The 20,880-nt window shown below is 45.1% G+C and overlaps 1 long non-coding RNA gene across 42 annotated transcripts in view; it reads right to left on the reverse strand.

The window, feature by feature from the left end:
• Positions 1-3,311: 3,311 nt before the first annotated feature.
• Positions 3,312-20,880, reverse strand: part of LOC105051413 (uncharacterized) — a 36,072-nt gene continuing 18,503 nt past the window's right edge. For 30 of the 42 annotated variants that reach the window (XR_002165484.2, XR_833229.3, XR_012134495.1 and 27 more), the window contains 3 exons: positions 7,330-7,413; positions 3,684-3,737; positions 3,312-3,613 (listed from right to left, as the gene is read on the reverse strand). This is a non-coding gene — a long non-coding RNA (uncharacterized lncRNA). Of the gene's footprint in view, positions 3,614-3,683; positions 3,738-3,838; positions 3,896-7,329; positions 7,414-20,880 lie in introns of all 42 variants that reach the window. The other 12 variants (XR_012134485.1, XR_012134481.1, XR_012134482.1 and 9 more) reach the window with 5 other exon arrangements.

Raw genomic sequence — 20,880 nt, forward strand, 5'->3', positions numbered from 1 at the left:
TCCCGCGCACCGCCGCCTGCGGCCGCCCGCCGCCGGTCGCCGGCGGTCCTCCGCCGCCTCGATTCTCGTGCCGACTTCAAAAGCTCGTATCTCCTCCATCCGAGCTCCGATTCAAGTGATCTTGGTCTCGTTGGACTCCATTTTTCGCCGCGAACCTCACTGTGGGCTGAATCTCGAGACGTCAAATCCTAACAATCTCCACCTCGACTCGATATTCGGCCTCCTCCAAACTCCGAGAGCTTCTGGATCTCCTCGCCCCCATGCCCTGGGGCAATCGCCTGCTGATCATGGATGGGCAAACATGGGAGTCGAGCCAGGCTGCTCGATCCCATCTCTGTCGTATGCTGTGCTCCTCCTGACCTGAGACCTGCTCGGGGCATCATCCTGCGGCAATAGGAATCTTACCTTGCGACGTCGCCTCTCATCCTCCCGAGTCTCCTGTCTCGTGCCCGATCCGCCTCCTGGAGCTCCACCTCGCTCTGGGCTCCACCTGGCTCCCGATGCTCCTCGCACTGGGTTCCCTGCCAGGTAATAATATCCTCTGCTCCCCTTCTTCCCCTCTAGCACAATCCTATCGCCGTGTAGCACCCTCAGGATTCCTCCACCAACTACCATCCTGTAGCCTCTCGAATCCAATCTGCTAAGTGAGATAAGATTCCGTCTGAAATTGGGTATGTATCGGACCTCCCCCAATCTCCTCACTGCACCGTCATGTATCCTCCAGCTGACCGTCCCAATACCTCTGATCGCACAGCTCGATCCATCCGGCAGATATACAGTGCCCTCACTGTTCTCCAGGGAGTCAAATTGCTCTTCTCTGCAACACACATGATAGGGGCATGCAGAATCTAATATCCACTGCTGGGAAGAAGTAGATACCTCGTCAGATATCTCTAGGACATCTCCATCTGAATCGCTGCCGGCCGTCGCTACAGCAGCCACCGTCCGATTTTTCAGTTGAGGGCAATCTCTGGCTAGATGCCCCAACTCCTCACACCGGTAACACCTGATTTTGCTCAAGTCCCTCCTGGACTTAGACTGCCCTCGATGCGATCTCCTGTCGCTCCGTCTACCGCCTCCTGCACCTCCAGAAGTCACCAAAGCTGAGCTATCGACACCTGAGCTCGAAGCTGGGTTCTCCCTCCTGAGAACCTCGTTCTGGAGTATCGCCGCGGTGACCTCGTCCATCTTGATAGTGCTCTTCCCCACTAGAAGAGCAGTCACCAGGGACTCGTACGAAGAAGGAAGCGACGCCAGCAAAACCAGCGCCCTGGTCTTCTCCTCAACGTTCTCGCCAACGCTGAGAAGGTTGGTGAGGATCTTCTGGAAGTGGCTCAAATGCTCCTGCACGCTCTGTCCCTCAGTCATCCGCAGTTGGTAAAACTGCCTCCAGAGGAAAAGAGTATTGGTGAGAGACTTCGCCATGTACAACTCCTCGAGCTTCGACCACAGCACCGTCGGGGAAGTCTCGCTCAGCACATGGATCACCACCTCATCTGCCAGGTACATGCGGATGGTACTCACCGCCTGCATCTGTAGTCGTTTCCAATCCCGCACCTCCATGGTGGTCGGCTTCTCATCGCACAAGAGAGCATCGATCAACCCCTGTTGGATGAGCACGTCCTTCACCCTTGCCTGCCACAAGGAGAAATTGCTCTTACCATCGAACTTGTTGATCTCCATCTTGATTGTTCCTGTTTTCTCCATCTTCAGTCTTGCTCACCACCACTGCAATCTGCGTCCTTGTACCGCCTTGCTCTGATACCACTTGTTGGGTGGATGTCTGGCCAGGACACCACCTCCCAAGATCCTTTCAGTACCACGCGATGCAGAAGAAAGAAAGAAGAAACAAAACAAAAGGAAAAACAATCAAAATACGTGGATCAGCCACAAAAGGGCTCGCCTCCACGGGGCATGCAAACTTCACTATGAAAAGAAAATTTTACAAGAGGAGACCTCACCCTCAACCCTTGTATATCCAATTCTCTCTCACATAAAGTTCCCCTCACAAAAGCTCTCTCTCTCTTGGAGACCCCCCTGAACCCCTGAAGAGCCTGGCGACCGCTGTCCAGGAGCCTCCTGCTCCTTCTCTCAGCGCCCTAGCCTCTCTCTCTCTCCTCTGGTTCGTACGGCGGCGAGAAACCGAACCCACACCCTCTCTGTTACCTCACAGGGCCTTTTAAAGGCTTAAACCTAGTTTAAAACTTGATTAGAGAGGGATTAGGAGTCCTAAACAAAACCAAAAAACTTTCTGGACCGTCGGATCAAGACCGAGAGCCTCCTCGGCCCTTAGATCGCGCTCCAGTCCACGAAATAGTACCGTGGACCGCAAAAAATGCGTGGAAAATGCCCACGCGGTCCACAGACCGCGCCGTGGACCACCCGGTCCACGATGGATCGGGGCAAGGGGCCAGCAGGCCTGGGTCGCGCATCCCGCGCGGGCTTGGGTCCCTCGTCCCACACGGGCCTGGGACGCGCATCCCGCGTGCCGCCGCCTGCGACCGCGCCACTGCCGTCCGTCGCCGGTCACCGGCGGTCCTCCGTCGCCTCGATTCTCGTGCCGACTTCAAAAGCTCGTATCTCCTCCATCCGAGCTCCGATTCAGGTGATCTTGATCTCGTTGGACTCCGTTTTTCGCCGCGAACCTCGCTGTGGACTCAATGTGGGCTCAATCTCGAAGCGTCAAATCCTAACAGTTGCATTATTCTGAACATTGAATATGAGATTTTATATTTTATTGTTTATCTTTATTTTTAGATTATATTATTATATCAGTGTGATATGAGAATTCTTACTGGGCTGTAAAACTCATACCCCTTCTTCTTTCTTTTTCTTCTCAGAGTTACAGGATGCTTATGATTGGCTATAGCTTGGATTTACGGTTGAGCAGAAGGATAAATAGAGTGTCATAGTATCTGATCAGAGAATTGAAGAAATTTAAATTGTAATTATGCAAAGTTTTACAAATTATTGTTGAAATAAATTATTATGGATGTTAAAGTTATAACGATTTAATTTGGCCTTGCATATTCTTTAGGGCTTGCTCTAAAAAATGTGCGATCATCATGTATCCGACTCGGATATTGGGTTAGAGGCGTGACAATTAATGTTGGACACAGCATTTGCACTAAATTTTTGCCATTCCTCGCTTTTATCTTTGCTTTCTTGGAAGCCATAAATTTTTGCTAACAAAAGTACTGAATTTTTTACAGACAATTTAAAATATAAAATTATGATGCATGTTTGTTTAGTCTAGTTCAATTTTATGATGCGGACTGTCCCTTTTACCACATTAACAATAACTAGAAAAATTACCTTAGAAATGTCTCATAATCTTACAATATTGATCACTTTGAGATTCACTGTCACTGTCACAAAAGGCAGGAAATAATTAAATTCCTAACATTAACTTGAATAGATATTTTTTTAACAAATATTTAAGAGAGCCTAGTGTGCATAAAATACTAATTGAGACCCCTAATCTTGTATATATTTTGGGAGCAGAGGTCCCAGAGTTCTGCAACCATGACTAGAAAGAGCGGAAAGCCATTTTTGAATGCAATTCCGAGATTGACAGTTTTCTGGCTCCCTTCAAGGGCTGCATTCTACAACTCTGAAAATATTGTGTTCAAAAGGCAGCGGAATAACTTAAGCCAAAATGAATGTAGTGTCAATCCTCTTACCTCTGAAGACCATAGCTGGTCATCTGCTTTATGAGGAATTATGTGGAAATGAGTCTGCAATTAATATACATTAAATGAGATGCATCAAACAGATGAAAGATGTATTAAATATGTCATTGTTTTCTGTTTAAACTGAATTTGATGATACAACATACATGAAATATCACTTGCCCTGCAGCTAATCCATTGTTGGCCAGCAAATTGAAAAAAATCTACGAAATCATGCAACCAGATTGAAGGAAACCGAACTTTAAAAAGCAAGCAGTTGTTTGATATAAAAAGGAATTTAATTCAGGACAGTCCATGCATTTGCCCCTCCAATTTTAAACAATTTCGTAAGCAAACAGCTTTAGGGGAGGCATTATGCTGTTCCTAAGATTTTGAAGAACTTATTCAGCCAAAGCTGTGGTGCTGCATGTCACTGCCACTTCCACATGATTTCTACAGTTTTCATTGAGGATAGTTGGTCTACAATCTACATAGTGTCATTTAAATAATATGGCACGGAAGATCAAGAGTGACAAGAACAACCAGTGATCTAATTCAATGTGAAGAAAAAAAAAAGGAGCCAAATAGAGTAATTTTGCCGCTTGAGAGTGAAAAAAAAAAACAAAATCTCTCAGCAGAGAGATGGAAGAAACATAGCTTAATAACTTTATAAAATAAAAAATAAAAAATTTATTCCATAGGGAAGCAAAATAACAACTTAATATAAAATAGTGAAAATGTTAAAAGGAGACTGAAGGAGGGGATCAAAGAGATCTCGAAACACCTGGTTGCGGTAAATTAATAGCGCTTGTGGCTTTACCAGGCTTATAACAAGAGATCTGATGGTTGTGGAGCTTAGCTCTCTCAGAAATCATGATAGAGAAGAAAAGTTGCAAGGGATTCTGGTAAGGTTTAAAGTGGTCCAGATTACTCCATGAGTGTAACCACATCATGCACCAAGCAAGGTAGGTGGACATTAGTCCCTATCTTCCTAGGCTCTAAGTTCATCAATACTTGGAAAAATCTTGTGTAGCTTTGAAAAGAAAAGATCAACATGAAATTTAATGGACTTTCCAATACCAGCCAGCATGACTGAATAGCCAAATTCCAGAAAATTTCAACAAGATATTGACAGTATTTTAATTTAGGAAATGCAAGTCACATGCAATGCTAGATATTGGCTAATAATGAGCCGATATACCATAATATATATAATCAATCTCCAGCGTATGGTGACACTGCACCTGTATTGTCACGATACAATGGAACTAAGTAGCAAAGGTGAACTAGTTGCAGGCATGCAATGAAAGTCCACCAATGAGAGCAGAAGTTTTAGGATATAAAGTACATATCATGTACAAACTATCTAAGAGACTAAAACCATAGTTGTTATGGGTCGTAGATGGGCCTTCAAATGCTTAGCTGCTCGCCTGTCTGAGGAAGCACAATGGTCACATGTGCATACGAGAGTGTCCATCCCTCTGTTTTTCTCTTTCTGTATGCAAGCTATGTTTATGTATACAAGCAATCTTTCTTTTACTTTGGTCCAATATGTCCTGGTTCATTAGCACCCATTTGTAGCAAGATGAATCTACCAAACGGGATTACACAGACAAATCATATTTCATTAGAAAAAGAACAATAATTTTAAGTTCTCAGCAACTGATACCAATAGGTCTTCACTCAAAACCCCAGATCTGAAACCCAAACTCCAACAAGTCAGACAACCAAAAAGCTTGAAAATATCTGCTATTCAATGAAAAATGTGTCATTACACCCTTTCTTTTATAAGTTTACAGAAAATTCTAAAATGTATAATATATGTTGAAGCAGTCTTAATTGTTAACAAGGATTTATGTAAAATTTTTGCTTTCTATTACTTAAGGAATGTTAAAATGTTATTAATAAAAAAAACACATTTGTTAATAGAATGAAGCAGATGAATCAAATCATAGTTGAGTAACTTATATGTCAAGCCAAATGCCTGAGCAATACGTCATCATCAAGGGCTGCCTGGGCAGTATGACAACCATTAAAATAATATGCCAACATGACTTAGCAATAAAGACATCTTTTACATTCTTCACTTTGTTTTATAAAGAACCTAAAATTTTCCTATCAGAATATTTTTATTAGGTAAAATTCAAAGATTGAAATGCTAGAAGAGCTATTCCACACTTCACCAGTTGTCTTATCACATCTAGAGAAATAATCAGACAAGACGCTTGTACATGGAAACTTCAATTCTCTATTTTAACAAATATGAAAGGCTAAAACACATCAAAGTAGTAATCACAATTAGAGCAGGAACCCAATTCTTTAACATGGCAAGCATAAACTTAGGCAGATGTATTATATTTGACCTACCACATTGATCAGCTTTCATGATTGCATTGTTAAGAAAAGGTTTCTTGGAACCAAGAAAGGTGGAATCGGAACCAGGACCTGTGCTAGCCAGCCGACGGTATGAGTCGATATGGGTGCGTACCAGACTGGACCAACACAGAGGAGAAGAAGGTAAACAGGGAGGAGGAAAAGAGAGAAAGAGGGGAGAGGGGAGGGAGGGAGAGGGTGGTCAGAGGAGATGCCGACGGTGGCCATAAGTGGGCTGCCGGCATGCTCGGAGGACCGCCAAGGCCTTTGCTTCCCCCATCAATTCTCGATCGAGAGAAAGAGATAGAAAGAAAGGGGGGACGAAAAGAAAAGGAGGGAGGAGAAGCTGCTGGCCGGAGAGGCCGTCGGAGGGCTTCCGGTTGGCTATCATGGCCATCGGATGGTGCAATCGTAACCAACGGCGCCGCGGCATGAAATATCGGCGATCGTCCCTGTTTCATGAGATTTTCTTGAAAAACTCTGACTACTTGCCGGCTTTACTATTTTTAAGATTTTTTTAAAAAAATCCTTGAACAGTGAAGTTGGTACATCCATTACCGGCTTCACTATTTCTAAGATTTTTTTTAAAAAAAAACATGCGATGACTAAAGAGGGGCAGTCACCCCTGTTTCATGGCCGCAGCTCCATTCGTGTGTTTTCCACCGCTTGATGGCCACGATAGGCACTTGGCACCCTCTGGCAGCCTCTCTATTGGCTACTCTCCCTTCGATAATATTGCTCCCCCTCTCTTTCTCCTTCTCTCTCGATTAAATGCTTTATCGGACAACACCAAGTCATGGAGGCCTCCGCGGCCCTCCGACAGCCTCAGTGGGCCACCGCCAATCTCAAAAAGTATCGTCCCCTCTTCCTCTCCCCTCCTCTCTCTCTTCCTCTCTTTCCCTCTTCCTCCTCTGATGTTCTAATTTGCTTGGCCAAACCATCCCAGTTTGCCGTCAGTATGGCTTGGAACGCCCTGAACTGGTCGATTCGAGACAATTCAGCAAACCCTGCTTGGAACACATGGCTACTACTATCTACATTTAGAATTACTAAATGTGACCTGAACAAGTCAACCATAGATATCTATCTTAACTGTTTCCTTTTTCTCCTTCATTGATGATTTTCAATTGCAGATTTGCAACAAATCTTGGATCAAAGTATGGAACACATATCAAGGATTAAAGGCAGTTTGTACATCAGAGATCAGAAAAGCTGATTGCATAATATTAATTTTGAGGAGAGGGTTTAGAGAAGAAAAAAAGAAAAAAGTCTCCATGAAAATCACCAGCCAGTAAAGGAAGAACTAGATTGAGTGAGACAGCATCTCCATTCTTGACGATGGAAAGCTTTTAGCAAATACATCCTAAGCCTGTGAAATCAATATGAATGCAATAGTTAATAATGTATCCTCTGGGAAAGAAATGTGACAATTAGAATGGAAGTTAACCAACAATCATTTATAATTATCTTCTGCAAACTTAGGCATATGCTTGATAAGATATGGGAAAATAAATTGCATAAAACAGTGTAGACTGTAGACAATCTATATATGTCGACCTACAAATGTTGATCATGTCAGCACATTATGAATGCTAAATTTATCTTAATAAAAAGTCATCCATTGACCTTTTAAGAGGACAGTTAATGAAGCAAACCACCATTTATTGGTATATGTGGTACTGATTCTGAAGGATGACCAAAATCTTACCATTTGGTCAGAAAGCCAATGTGTTTGAACATAATAAAAATGTCCTGAAATCTTCGTGGGGTGGTTTGTTTGCAATTCAAACACAAGCTGCAAAAATAATGCTGAAAGAGATATGGTAACCCTGCAAATAATCTAATAATTTCTCTCTTTGGGTATTATTTAAAAATAATTTAAATTATTTTAATACTATTAAATTATTTTAATGATAATTACTTATATCACTATAAATAATTGGATATTATATATAATATGATAATTAGATATATTATTATAAAGATAAAACACACATAATATGTATTACTATAATAACTAAAAACAATTATTATACTATATATAGATTATAATAAGAATCATTATGATACAATAAATAATAACTAAATAAGTATATTACAATCACAAAAAATAATAGTTATTTTATTAACGTTAGAATAGTAATTACCATACTGATATAATAATTCTACAAAATTATAAAATAATTTTATATAAATATTTGATGTAATATAATAATATTATATTACACTATTATAATATTATAAGATTTATTCAATATTACAAGAATTATACTATTATTGTAATAAATTTATATTTTTATAATATATTTACTAAAATAAGTAATATATATAATATATCAAAATTAAAAATATTAGATGTCAACAATTGGAGAGTTATGAGGGGAATCCTTTGAGTTTCTACCAGTAATAAATCTTATTTAGAACCGAGGCCAATTTTGTCTATGATTCCAATTACAAGATTTGTGCCCTTTTTTGCAGTTTAAAAATGCTGCTCTGTAGTTGCAATTGCAAGAATCCAAAAGATAAATACAATTCAGATGCAACTGCAAATTTGTCCTATTATAAGGCAAACAAAGAGCCTCCTATTTTGGAGATCCCTGTAAAGCAATTCAACAGTGGACATGACAAATAATTAGTAGTGGGATGACCCACAGATGGATAAGAAGTGCATATCTCAAGAAAATCTAGACTAAAATTAGTACATTTAATTCATTGGGGATCTGGTCATGCATATGATCCTTGGAATGATGATCTGAGAGACCAACAAGCTCAAGGACCCACAGACAGTTATGATGAATCCTTCTAATTAACAAAAGACATCCTAAAGAGAAGAAATTCGTATAAGGAAGACAAAAATATTATGCCTGGTAAAGGTCCACCTTGAGATATTGTTTTAAAGAAAAGAATTTGATGCACAAATGCTGAACCAAGGTGACTCCCAGACCAGAACAGTTTCTTGATTGGAACCGTGGGCTATGAGAAATTGCAATTCTTATGATAAAAGACATGATTTCCCTACAAATATGATGCCAAAAAGGTTTATATCCATAAAATGGAGGTTCCAGTGATATTATAAAAACTTCATAGAGCTATCCCAATTATCTTTTCTAGTAAGTATATACCGTTATGACTTGATCATAATAATATGTATGTTTTACTAGAGGTCTCCCCCTATTCAAAACATTTTGTAATCCCTTAGCTCGTTGACAAATCTGTATGCATTTGTTACTTCAAGGAAAGTTCAAGAAGGTGTACCACCCTAAATTTTGGCCCATTAAAAATATTCTAGTCACCAGCATCTTATCTTCTTCAAAACATACCAATTTCATTAGCTTGTCAAACTAAACAAGGTTAAACACAATGTGGAGGAAAAAAGTAAGTCCTAGCCAGAATAAATCAACGAACTAGAGCAAAATATCTCATGTTTTTAATCAATAATCAACATGAAGACTACCCTTAAGGTGAAGCAAAAAATAAATCCTCTTCACTCATCACCTTTATTTATAGAACAGAACTTATAACACGTATGAACTAGGAACTTGTTCCAGCTAACTCTGCCCCAAAGCACTAACCCTCTTTTCAACAACAATTAGAAGAAGTATATCTGAAAAGCAAGCATAACCACATTATCTCCATAGTAATTTCATGAGCTGCCACAACTGTTACAGCAGGAAAATCCAAACTGCAGCCCACAGGCCTTGTAGCAACCGATGCTGCAATGGCACATCTAGAAGCCCTATTCAATGATATGATGGCCAATAAGTTAATGCTCCATGGAAGTACAGATATCACATGTAATATGCTCTCTCCAAAAGCCTCACATGCTAATCTACTGAATTTTATAACACAGATGCCACTTAAAGACTAGGCCGTGAAACACAATCATTCACCTCCAAGCATCTTGTTTCCTCGAAATCATGAAAAGCTTAAGAGAAGGGAAAGGAAATCTTATCCACAAGAATCAGCATAAGACAGTGTTGCTGCCAATCCCCTCGTCGCCTGTTCATCGGGAACGAGCACTTGCAAAATGAAGTCCGCACTGACCGGAGTTGTCTCCAGCGAAGACCCTCCGATGCTTAAGTCAGAGAAGGAGACTGGACAACAGTAGTATGAGAACGGAGACAGAGCTCAGCGTATCAAGATTAGCTTACCGAAATTTGTTGCCTTACTCCTTTTTTATAGAGTAGATCGTCGTAACTGCCGGATATGGTCCCGCATTTAGCGGTGTAGAATCACAGGGCGGTAATCTCGTAGTGGGTTATTAATCCCCATAGATTACGCTGCGATATCAGTGGAGTAACCATTCGTGACGGTTATGATATATTTGAATGAGTCGGCTGACTGTGCGTCGAGAGTCGGTTAGTAATTCTGAAATACCGACGGTCGAAGTAGCTTATTGTCTGTAGAGTCCGAACATCGGCCGCCTACCGATCTTGATTCGGTGAGGGGTGTTCGGTTGGTCAGTCGAGAGTAGCGTCGGTCTGCTCAGCCGACGTATAGTCGGTAACCGCTTCCGGGATTGTCTGTTCGCTTAGTGGGTCAAAGTCGGGCATTGGTCGGTGTGTGCCGGAGATCGATCGGTTTACTCCAACAGTTGCCCCTCACTCCCGAGTCCAATGGTGGATCATTGCGTGCGTCGTCACATGGTTAATTGCCTTAGACGAAAGGAGTTGTTGTCTGTCATGTCGAATTCCGGCTCTGATACCACCTTCGTTGGAGTACGGCCGAACAGTCATTTTGTCACTTTCGAGCCGTCGTATCGGGAGGAAGATTTGGTATCAGACGTCGTATCGGGAAGGTGAGCCGACGCCAGCTGTTACATTGGGAAGGTGAACCAGCGTCGCGGGATTTAATTCTAACATGTAGATTTTCGCCACGTGTCGGGATGCCATTTGGTCGGAGACGTTCATGCGGATAGAGATGACATGGTTCAATCTGGGGCAGGTGCGTCAAATCGTAGTCCGGTGATGAGTCCAGATGCTACCACATGTTGTCATCTAGCGTGTTCTCGATCTGACCGCTTTCATCTGGGTTGTCAGACATTCCTATATAAAGGGGCTGCTGTCAGCTAGGTACTCATCCCTCATTTCGTCCTTTCTGATGGAAGAGCTTTGTCAGAGAGCCGCTCTTGAGTAAAAATTGTTCCTTGTTTTCTAGAGCCCTCCCAAATGGTTTTGATGGATGAGGTTCTTGCAGGGGGTGGTTGGTTGGAGATTCCGACCGATGGCTCCCTGTCGGACCTGGAGATTTTCCTGTTATGTGGTCCGATTTAAGTCGGTTTTGAAAGCGGAATTGTGCTTCGAGCCGACGTCAGCTTTTCGCCCCCGATGCCGATGGTGGGGTGGATGACCCGTCATCGTGTATTCTGCATCCCCGTCTCAGCTGCATGATCAAAGTCATTTTCATCAGTGGACGAAAATCTGAAGCCCGCCTCTAGCTCCGGTTGCTGATCGGACTTCAGCAAGGAGGGTGCGGTCGTTGATCGCATTTTTCATGTAAAAGTGGATCAGGCTATTGGCGTGGTTGGTTGGGCAGTATAATTGACCAACCATCTTCGCAGTCTGATCCGATTCGTACCATTCTCGAGCTAGAAGGTAAAATTTGTTGGAGAAACTGATTCAAAGTGGGTCCACCGATTCTTCAACGGAACGAAAGGTGGTGACGAAGATTAGTCGGTGTATCTTTTTTTTTTTTTGTAAAGAAAGTTGTAATCGGACTTCGGTCCAATTTTGTACTTTTTTTTTTGATAATGAATGAAAATATTTTTCTTCAAAATATAGAATTTTTGTTTGCTGAAATGTCTGTGATGTCCGTCCGTGGAGTAATCTCCGAATGTAGATCGTAGATCCGACCATTCCGCAGATTGTAAGGTCTGCTAGTCATGTAGTTTCCAACATATTTAGTTAGGATAACGATAGTAAGTTGTATATCCATTACCCGAACCTTGATCGAATTCATACGTCGTATTATCTGATAAACGGTGGCAAGCCGAATATCTCTCGACTGACCGTGGCCATGTCGGTATAATTCCAATCTAACCTTGGTTGTTTTGATATTTTGCCTTTCTTAGTTGATACCAAGTTGGCAAATTAGCCAGTCATCTGAACGGAAAGCTAACTATAGGGACGGTATGGCTTTTGTGGAGAAAATCTGTGTGGCCGGCGTTAGCCTCCCGTTGAAGTAGATAGGTCGGTTCTGCAGGAAAATCGGTATGCAGTCGGTGGTCAAGCTGAAGTTTTCTGACTTCTTTGAAAAATCAGACCCCAAGCCGTGATATCGATGATCCGGTCTCCACAACGAAGACCGACATTTCATTAGAAGTCTGGTTTACGATTCTGGAACAGAACTGTATTTTCAAGTGCGTACAAGGATTACTGATAGTACAGTTTTAGATTGTCAGCATTCCATGTTCGGAGAATAGCCGAACCTTCTAAGGTTTCGAGCCGATAGGCACCCGATTTGTTTGTCTCTGATATCCTGTAGGATCCTTCCCAGTTCGGATATAGCTTTTCTTGATCTAGAGGTTTTGAAATTTCTACTTTTCTCAGAACTAAGTCTCCTGATCGGAAAACTTTCAGCTTGACTTTGGTGTTATAGTACCGAGCTATCTTTTACCGATACGTGGCCATGCGAAGTTGAGCTTCGCATCGGAGTTCTGGTAGGAGATCTAAGTCGGCTCTCCGACGCTCGGAGTTGTCCGGTTCATTGTATTGCTCAACTCTTGTCGATGGTAATCCGATCTCGAGTGAGATCATCGTCTCCGTCTCGTAGGCTAAGTTGAAAGGAGACTCTCCAGTCGGTATACGGAGAGTTGTCCGATACGTCCATAAGACTGGATATAGCTCTTCGATCCAAAGACCTTTAGCCTCATTCAGTCGAATCTTTAGCCCGTGCAAGATTTCGATTGGTCACCTCAACCTCTCCGTTTGATTGCGGGTGCCCGACTGATGTAAGCTTATGTGTAATATGGAACTTCGTACAGAATTCTCTGAAGTCCTGATTATCGAATTGTCGTCCGTTGTCGGTGATGATGATATGCGGCAGTCCGAATCTGTAGATGATGAATTTCTGGATGAAGTCTTTCATTTTGTATTCGATGATTTGGGCCAGAGGTTCGGCTTCTACCCACTTGGTGAAATAGTCGATTGCAACCACTATGAATTTTCTTTGACCAGACGTCGGGGGAAAAGGACCGAATATGTCGATTTCCCACTAAGCGAAAGGCCAGGGTGCGACAATGGACGTTAGCCGACTGATGGGTTGATACTGTATGTTGGCATATTTCTGGCATGGTTCGCACCTCCGGGCCAAGTCAGCCACATGGTTTGCCCCCCAAGTGGCTTCCACAAATTCCTTCATGTACTTCTCTAAGTGCATAGTCGGCATCGGTCGGTCCTAGGCACTTCAGTAAGGGAAGGGAGAATGATCTTTTGTAGAGATGACCATCCATCATCACATACTGGGAAGCTGCCCATCGGGTTCGTTTTGCTTCTGCAGGGTCCTCAGGGAAGACTCCGTCGGACAGATACCGGATGATCGGATCCATTCAACTAAGTTCGACTGTTAGCTGCAACACTTTTTCATTTTTGTCGATGCTCGATTGCTTAAGACACTCCACAAATGTTCGACCCAGTGAACTGTAAGCAGTCGTTGTTAGTCTGGAAAGTGCATCGGCTCGAACATTCTCAGTCCTGGGTATGTGGAAGATCTCGAAGTATCTTAAATTTGTCACGAGATCTTTCACCTTTTGAAGGTATATTGCCATGATTGGGTCCCGAGCTTCGAATTCATCTTTGACTTGTCCCACGATCAATTGAGAGTCGGTGAAGACTTTCAGACTGTCAATCTCGAGCTCCTTAGTCATTTTCAAACCAGCTAAGAGAGCTTTGTATTCGGCTTGGTTATTTGAAGCTTTGAAGTCAAATCGAAGGGCGTACTCGATGACCACCCTTTCAGAGTTGGTGAGAATGAGGCCAGCTCCACTACCTTGAGCATTCGATGCCCCGTCGATATGCAGCACCCAGGTCGACCTTAGGTCGAGCTCGGGGGTTGCAACCTCTTTTGTAGTTGCATCTTTCGACTTGTTGTCAACTATTGTGCATTATGCGATGAAGTCGGCTAGAACTTGTGCCTTCATGGATGGCCGTGGTCGATATTGTATGTCGAATTCACCTAGCTTCACCGCCCACTTCGCCATTCGTCCCGATGTATCAGGACAGTGCAGGATCGCTTTTAATGGTTGATCGGTAAGGACCGCAATGGAGTGTGCCTGTAAGTAAGGGCGAGGCTGTTGCGCCGATATGATCAAAGCGTAGATCATTTTCTCCGCTCTTGAATATCGGACTTCGGCGTTGTGGAGTACTTTGCTAGTGTAGTAGACGAGTTGGTGAATTCGATTTTCGTCTTTCCGAACGAGTACCGAGCTAACCGCCTCTATTGATGTCGCCAAGTAGAGATATAGTATTTCTCCGACCTTTAGTTTTATGAGTAAAGATGGAGAAGCCAAGTATTTCTTTAGGTCCGCACGCGCGACCCAGGTGCACGGCCCAGGCGGGCGCGCAGCCCAGGCCCGCACGCGCGGGCCGGCCCAGATCCAGGCACCTTGCCTGGGGCTATACCCCGATCCACCGTGGACCGGGCGGTCCACGGCTGGGCCTGTGGACGCGTGGGCATTTCCCACGCATTTCTCGTGGTCCACGGTACTATTTCGTGGACCGATCGCGATCGAATGGCCTAGGAAGTTCCCGGTGACGATCCAATGGTTTGGGGCCTTAATTGGGTTTGATTAGGGCTCTTAAATCTAATCTAATTGAGTTTTAGCCCTATAAAAGGGCCTGAACAATGAAGAAGGAGGTGAAAGATTCGATTTTTTTTGCTGAGGACGCCGCGCAGAACCCAAGAGAAAAAGAGGTGTGAGGCCGCTGAGAGAGAAGGAGCAGGACTCCTGGACAACGAACGCCGGGCACTTCAGGAGTTTAGGAGGGGTCTTCCAAAAGAGCTTTTGTGAGGAAAATTTCAGATGAGAGAGAATTGGGTGTACAAGGGTTGAGGGTGAGGTCTCCTCTTGTAATTTTTTTTTTCATAGTGAAGTTTGCATGCCCCATGGAGGCGAGCCCTTTTTTGTGGCTGATCCACGTATTTTGATTGTTTTTGTTTTATTTCTTCTTTCTTCCTGCTGCATCGCGTGGTACTGAAAAGGTCCTGGAAGGTGGTATCCTGACCAAATATCAACCCAACAAGTGGTATCAGAGCAAGACGGTACAAAGACGCAGATTGCAGCGGTGGTGAGCAAGACTGAAGATGGAGAAGACAGGATCAATCAAGATGGAGATCAACAAGTTTGATAGTAAGAGCAATTTCTCTTTGTGGCAGGTAAGGGTGAAAGACGTGCTCATCCAACAGGAATTGATCGATGCTCTATTGTGCGATGAGAAGCCGACCACCATGGAGGTGCGGGATTGAAAACGGCTACAAATGCAGGCGGTGAGCACCATCCGCATGTACCTGACGGATGAGGTGGTGATCCATGTGCTGAGCGAGACTTCTCCGACGGTGCTGTGGTCGAAGCTCGAAGAGTTGTACCTGACGAAGTCTCTCACTAACACTTTTTTCCTCTGGAGGCAGTTCTACCAACTGTGGATGGCTGAGGGACAGCGTGCAGGAGCATCTCAGCCACTTCCAGAAGATCCTCACTGACCTCCTCAGCATTGGCGAGAATGTTGAAGAGAAGACCAGGGCGCTGGTTTTGCTGACGTCGCTTCCCCCTTCGTACGAGTCTTTGGTGACTGCTTTTCTAATGAAAAAAAGCACTATCAAGATGGACGAGATCACCGCAGCGATACTCCAGAACAAGGTTCTCAGGAGGGAGAACCCGGCTTCGAGCTCAGGTGGCGGTAGCTCAGCTTTGGTGGCTTCTGAAGGAGCAGGAGGCAGTAGACGGAGCGACAGGAGATCGCAACGAGGACGATCTAAGTCCAGGAGACACTTGAGCAAAATCAGATATTACCGATGTGAGGAGTTGGGGCATCTAGCCAGAGATTACCCTCAACTCAAAAATCGGACGGTGGCTGCTGTAGCGACGGCCGGCAGCAATTCAGATGAAGATATCCTGGAGATATCTGACAAGATATCTACTTCTTCCCGACAGTGGATATTAGATTCTGCATGTCCCTATCATGTATGATGCAGAGAGGAGCAGTTTGACTCTTTGAAGAACAGTGAGGGCACTGTATACTTTTCTTCTCTCTCCCCTCTCTGCGGCGGGAGTGACCTTTTCCTGTGAGTAATCCATTACCGGATAGATCGAGCTGTGCGATCAGAGGCATTGGGACGGTCAGCTTGAGGACATATGACGGTGCAGTGAAGAGATTGGGGGAGGTCCGATACATATCTGATTTCAGACAGAATCTTGTCTCACTTAGCAGACTGGATTCGAGAGGCTACAGGACGGTAGCTGATGGAGGAATCCTGAGGGTGCTACGCGATGATAGGATTGTGTTGGAGGGAAAGAAGGGGAGCAGAGGACATTATTACTTGGCGGGAAGCCCAGTGCGAGGTGGAGCTTCGGGAGCCAAGCGGAGCCCAAAGCGAGATGGAGCTCCAGGTGGAGGCGGATCGGGCACGAGACAGGAGACTCGAAAGAACGAGAGGCGACGTCGCAAGGTGAGTTTCTATTACCGCAGGACGATGCCCCGAGCAGGTCTCAGGTCAGAAGGAGCACAGCATACGACGGAGATGGGATCGAGTAGCCTGACTCGACTCCCATGTTTGCCCATCCATGATCAGCAAACGATTGCCCCAGGACATAGGGGCAAAGTAGATCGAGAAGCTCTCGGAGTTTGGAGAAGGCCAAATATCGAGTTGAGATGGAGATTGTTAGGATTTGATGCCTCGAGATTCAGCCCACAATGAGTCCACAATGAGATTCACGATGAAAAATGAAATCCAACAAAATCAAGATCACCCAAAACGGAGCTCGGACGGAGAAGATACGAGCTTTTGAAGTCGGCACAAGACCCGAGGTGGCGGAGGACCGCCAGCGGCCGGCGGCGGGCCGGTGGAGTGGCGGCGGCCCGCGGCCCAGGTGGCCCAGCCGGACGCGCGGCCCAGCCCACGCGGGGGCTGGCCCAGGCCCAGGCGCCTTGCCTGGGCCTGTACCTCGATTCACCGTGGACCGGGCGGTCCACAGCTGGGCCTGTGAACCATATGGATATTTTTCACGCATTTCTCGCGGTCCACGATACTATTCTGTGGATCGATCGTGATCGAATGACCCAGGGAGTTTCCGATGACGATCCAATGGTTTGGGGCCTTAATTGGGTTTGATTAGGACTCTTAAACCTAATCTAATTGAGTTTTAGCCCTATAAAAGGGCCTGAATAGTGAAGGAGGTGAGTGATTCGATTTTTTTTACTGAGGACGCGACGCGAAACTCGAGAAGAGAAAGAGAGAGGCGTAAGGCCGCTGAGAGAGGAGCAGGGCTCCTGGACAGCGGACGCCGAGCACTTCAGGGGTTCAGGGGGGGTCTTCTAAGAGAGAGCTTTTATGAAAAGAACTTCAGATGAGAGAGAATTGGGTGTACAAGGGTTGAGGATAAGGTCTCTTTTTGTAAAATTTTTTTTCATAGTAAAGTTTACATGCCCCGTGGAGGCGAGCCCTTTTTTATGGCTGATCCACATATTTTGATTGTTTTTGTTTTATTTCTTCTTTCTTCCTGCTGCATCGTGTGGCACTAAAAAGGTCTTGCGAGGTGGTGTTCTGACCAGACATCAACCCAACAGAATTCAAGAAATTTCTCCGAGGTCACTCCGAACGCACATTTGGTCGCATTTAACCTCATTTGGTGTCGTCGAAGCGTGTTGAAAGCTTCTTTCAAATCTTGAATATGGTTCGAAGTCTGAGTACTTTTCACCAGCATATTGTCCATGTACACTTCCATGTTTCGTCCGATCTGTGTTTTGAAGATTTTGTTGACGAGTCGTTGATAGATGGCACCGACGTTTTTCAGACCGAAAGGTATTACTTTGTAGCAGTATAAGCCCTTGTCGATCACGAAAGCCGTGTGTTCCTCGTCCTCTGGTGCCATGCGGATTTGATTATATCCAACAAAGGCATCCATAAAGCTCAGTAGTCGATGACCCGATGTTGCATCTACCAACTGGTCGATCTTTGGCAGGAGAAGCTGTCTTTCGGACAGGCTCGCTTCAAGTCAGTGTAGTCGATGCAGATCCTCCATTTTCCATTGGTCTTTTTCACCATGACTACGTTGGCAAGCCAGTCTGGATATGTGGCTTCTCTAATGAATCCTGTTGCAAGTAGTTTGTCGACTTCCTCGTCGATGACTTTCTGTCTTTTCGGGACAAAGGACTGCTTTTTCTGTCTCACCGGCTTGACGTTTGGACTGATGTTGAGCCGATGGGTCATTATTTCCAGAGGAACGCCGGGCATGTCCATAGCCGACCAAGCAAAGATGTTGACGTTGGCTTTGAGCAATTTGATTAATTGTTGTCGCTTCGAGTCGGACAATTGTGATCCGATTCGGATCGTTTGCTCAGGATTTTCTGTTATCGGGATGGAAGTCAATTGTTTGGCTGGCTCACCCCTTTCTTGGTTCTCCCTTTGGTCTAATTTATCGGCTGGCAGGGAGTCCTCAAGTTTATTGTTCTAGGTGGAGGTCGTGAAACAGCGTCGGGCAAGTTATTGATCTCCGCGCATTTCAACGACGCTGTTATTGGTCGGGAATCAGACCAACAGGTAGTATGTTGAGACTATCGCTCTCAGGGCATTTAGTCCGGATCTTCCGAGTATGGTGTTGTAGACCAAGGATACTCGGACGACCGTAAAGGTTATGAAGATAGTGCTTTGTTGTGGTTTAATCCTAGCGGTTAGGGGGAGGGTGATTTCTCCTTCCACTGTGACCGCATCTCTAGTGAAGCCGACTAACGGTGTCGAGATTTTCCTGAGTCGGTCAATCGGCAATTTCATTCGAAAGAAGGTCGAGTAAAACAGAACGTCAATTGAGCTTCCATTATCAATAAGTATCCTTTTTACATCATAATTCGCTATTGTTCCTGAAACAACAACAGCGTCATCATGTGGAGTTTGAATTCTCCGAGCATCTTCCTCCGAGAAGGTTATTATATCATGGAGTCTTGGGCGCTTCGTCGACTCCTCGTCGGGAGTTGGCCCCCGGTCCAACCATCTGGTGATCATGTTGATGACTCCCGCAGTCGGTTGGTTATTCACAGCTTCCTTAGTTGTTTGGGATCGTCGATCGAGAGGGGGTTGAGTCAGCGGCTCCCTCCTATATTTTTCGAGGTAGCCACATCGTATCAGGGCTTCTATTTCATCCTTGAGCTGGATGCATTGTTCGGTGTCGTGGCCGTGGTCTCGATGGAACCGGCAATACTTCCTTTGATCACGGTTCCTCGCTTTCATCGATGGAGGGTGTCGTAGATATTCCATCCCTTCGATCTCCATGAGGATCTGTGCACAAGGAGCAGAGAGAGGGGTATAGGAATTATACCTGTTATGTGTCGGCTTCGAACTCCATCGTCGGGGTGAGGCTTGCTTGTTGGATGGGGGCCTACTTGTTTCGACCGAAGCCCCACTCTTCTTCTTTTTTTCTTCTGACCTTTGTTTTCTGCTTGGCACCAATCAGAAGCTCCTTCGTCCGTGTGCATGTATTTGTACACACGTTCTAAGAGTTCAGCATACGTCCGAGGGAGGGTTTTATCTAGTGAGTACGTGAATTGGGACCCCCTCAGACCTTTTTTCATAGCCGATATGGCCATGTCTTCGTTGAGGTCCCTGACCTCAAGCGTGACCACGTTGAATCGGACCACAAAATCTCGAAGTATTTCGGTCTCTCCTTATTTGATCGAAAAGAGACTATCCAAGGTTCGTGACGGTCTCCGATTGGTGCTAAAATGGACCACGAAGAAATATTCCAACTGCTCGAAGGAGTGGATACTTTCCGACCGAAGCCCAGAGTACCAGACCCGAGCAGCTTTCCAAAGTGTGGCCGGAAAGCCGATGCACAGGAGAGCGTCGGTTGCTCCCTGGATTGTCATGAGAGCCTTATAGCTCTCGAGGTGATCGATTAGGTCGGTGGAACCGTCATAAGGCTCCACATGCGGCATCTTGAACCGAGTCGGGATCGATTCGTTCAAAATAAGTCGGGAGAGAGGCTGGGCGGTATGAAAATCGAAGTCGTTTGACGATTTCTAACCGTCTGTCTGGAGCTGGGCGAGTCGGCGATCGATTTTCTCGAACTTACATTCGTAGTCTTCAAGCCACCGGTGGTGGCAGACTCCGAGGGTTGATCCTCCCGATGAATTAGAGACAGACGATTTTCACGGTCGCTTCTCCTTCCTTGCTCGATCTAACTGGGAAGGAGAGGGGCGCCGTGAATGGTGGGTGGCGCGTTGAGATTGCCGCGAGTGCCGCTGCTCATCCCGTTAAGAGAGCCGAGATCGCCGCTCTGGTGGAGGAGACGGACATCATCGCGGATGACGGCAGCTATGCTTGGAAGGCGCTGAATGCGCCGTCGGTTGCTCTGTCGGCGGTTGTGGTGGCTGGGTTTGCTGTTGTTGGAGGCTTTTGACTGCCTCCGCGAGGACGTTCATTTGTTGCACGATCGCAGCAATCTGAGCGTCTGTGGTAACCACGGTGTGGAGAACTGAGCTCTGCTACCGGAGGCAGGGGAGGGACCTCTTCCCGACGGGAAGAGTGTCTCGCCGAGCCGGTCGTCGTTGATCGTTAAGCTCTGATTCTCGTCATTGCGAGTTTCCTTCTTGCCGCTGTTTTCCCCCTACCTGGCGTGCCAATCTGTTGC

Source organism: Elaeis guineensis, chromosome 9 (genome assembly GCF_000442705.2).
Source record: "Elaeis guineensis isolate ETL-2024a chromosome 9, EG11, whole genome shotgun sequence".
Taxonomy (NCBI): domain Eukaryota; kingdom Viridiplantae; phylum Streptophyta; class Magnoliopsida; order Arecales; family Arecaceae; genus Elaeis; species Elaeis guineensis.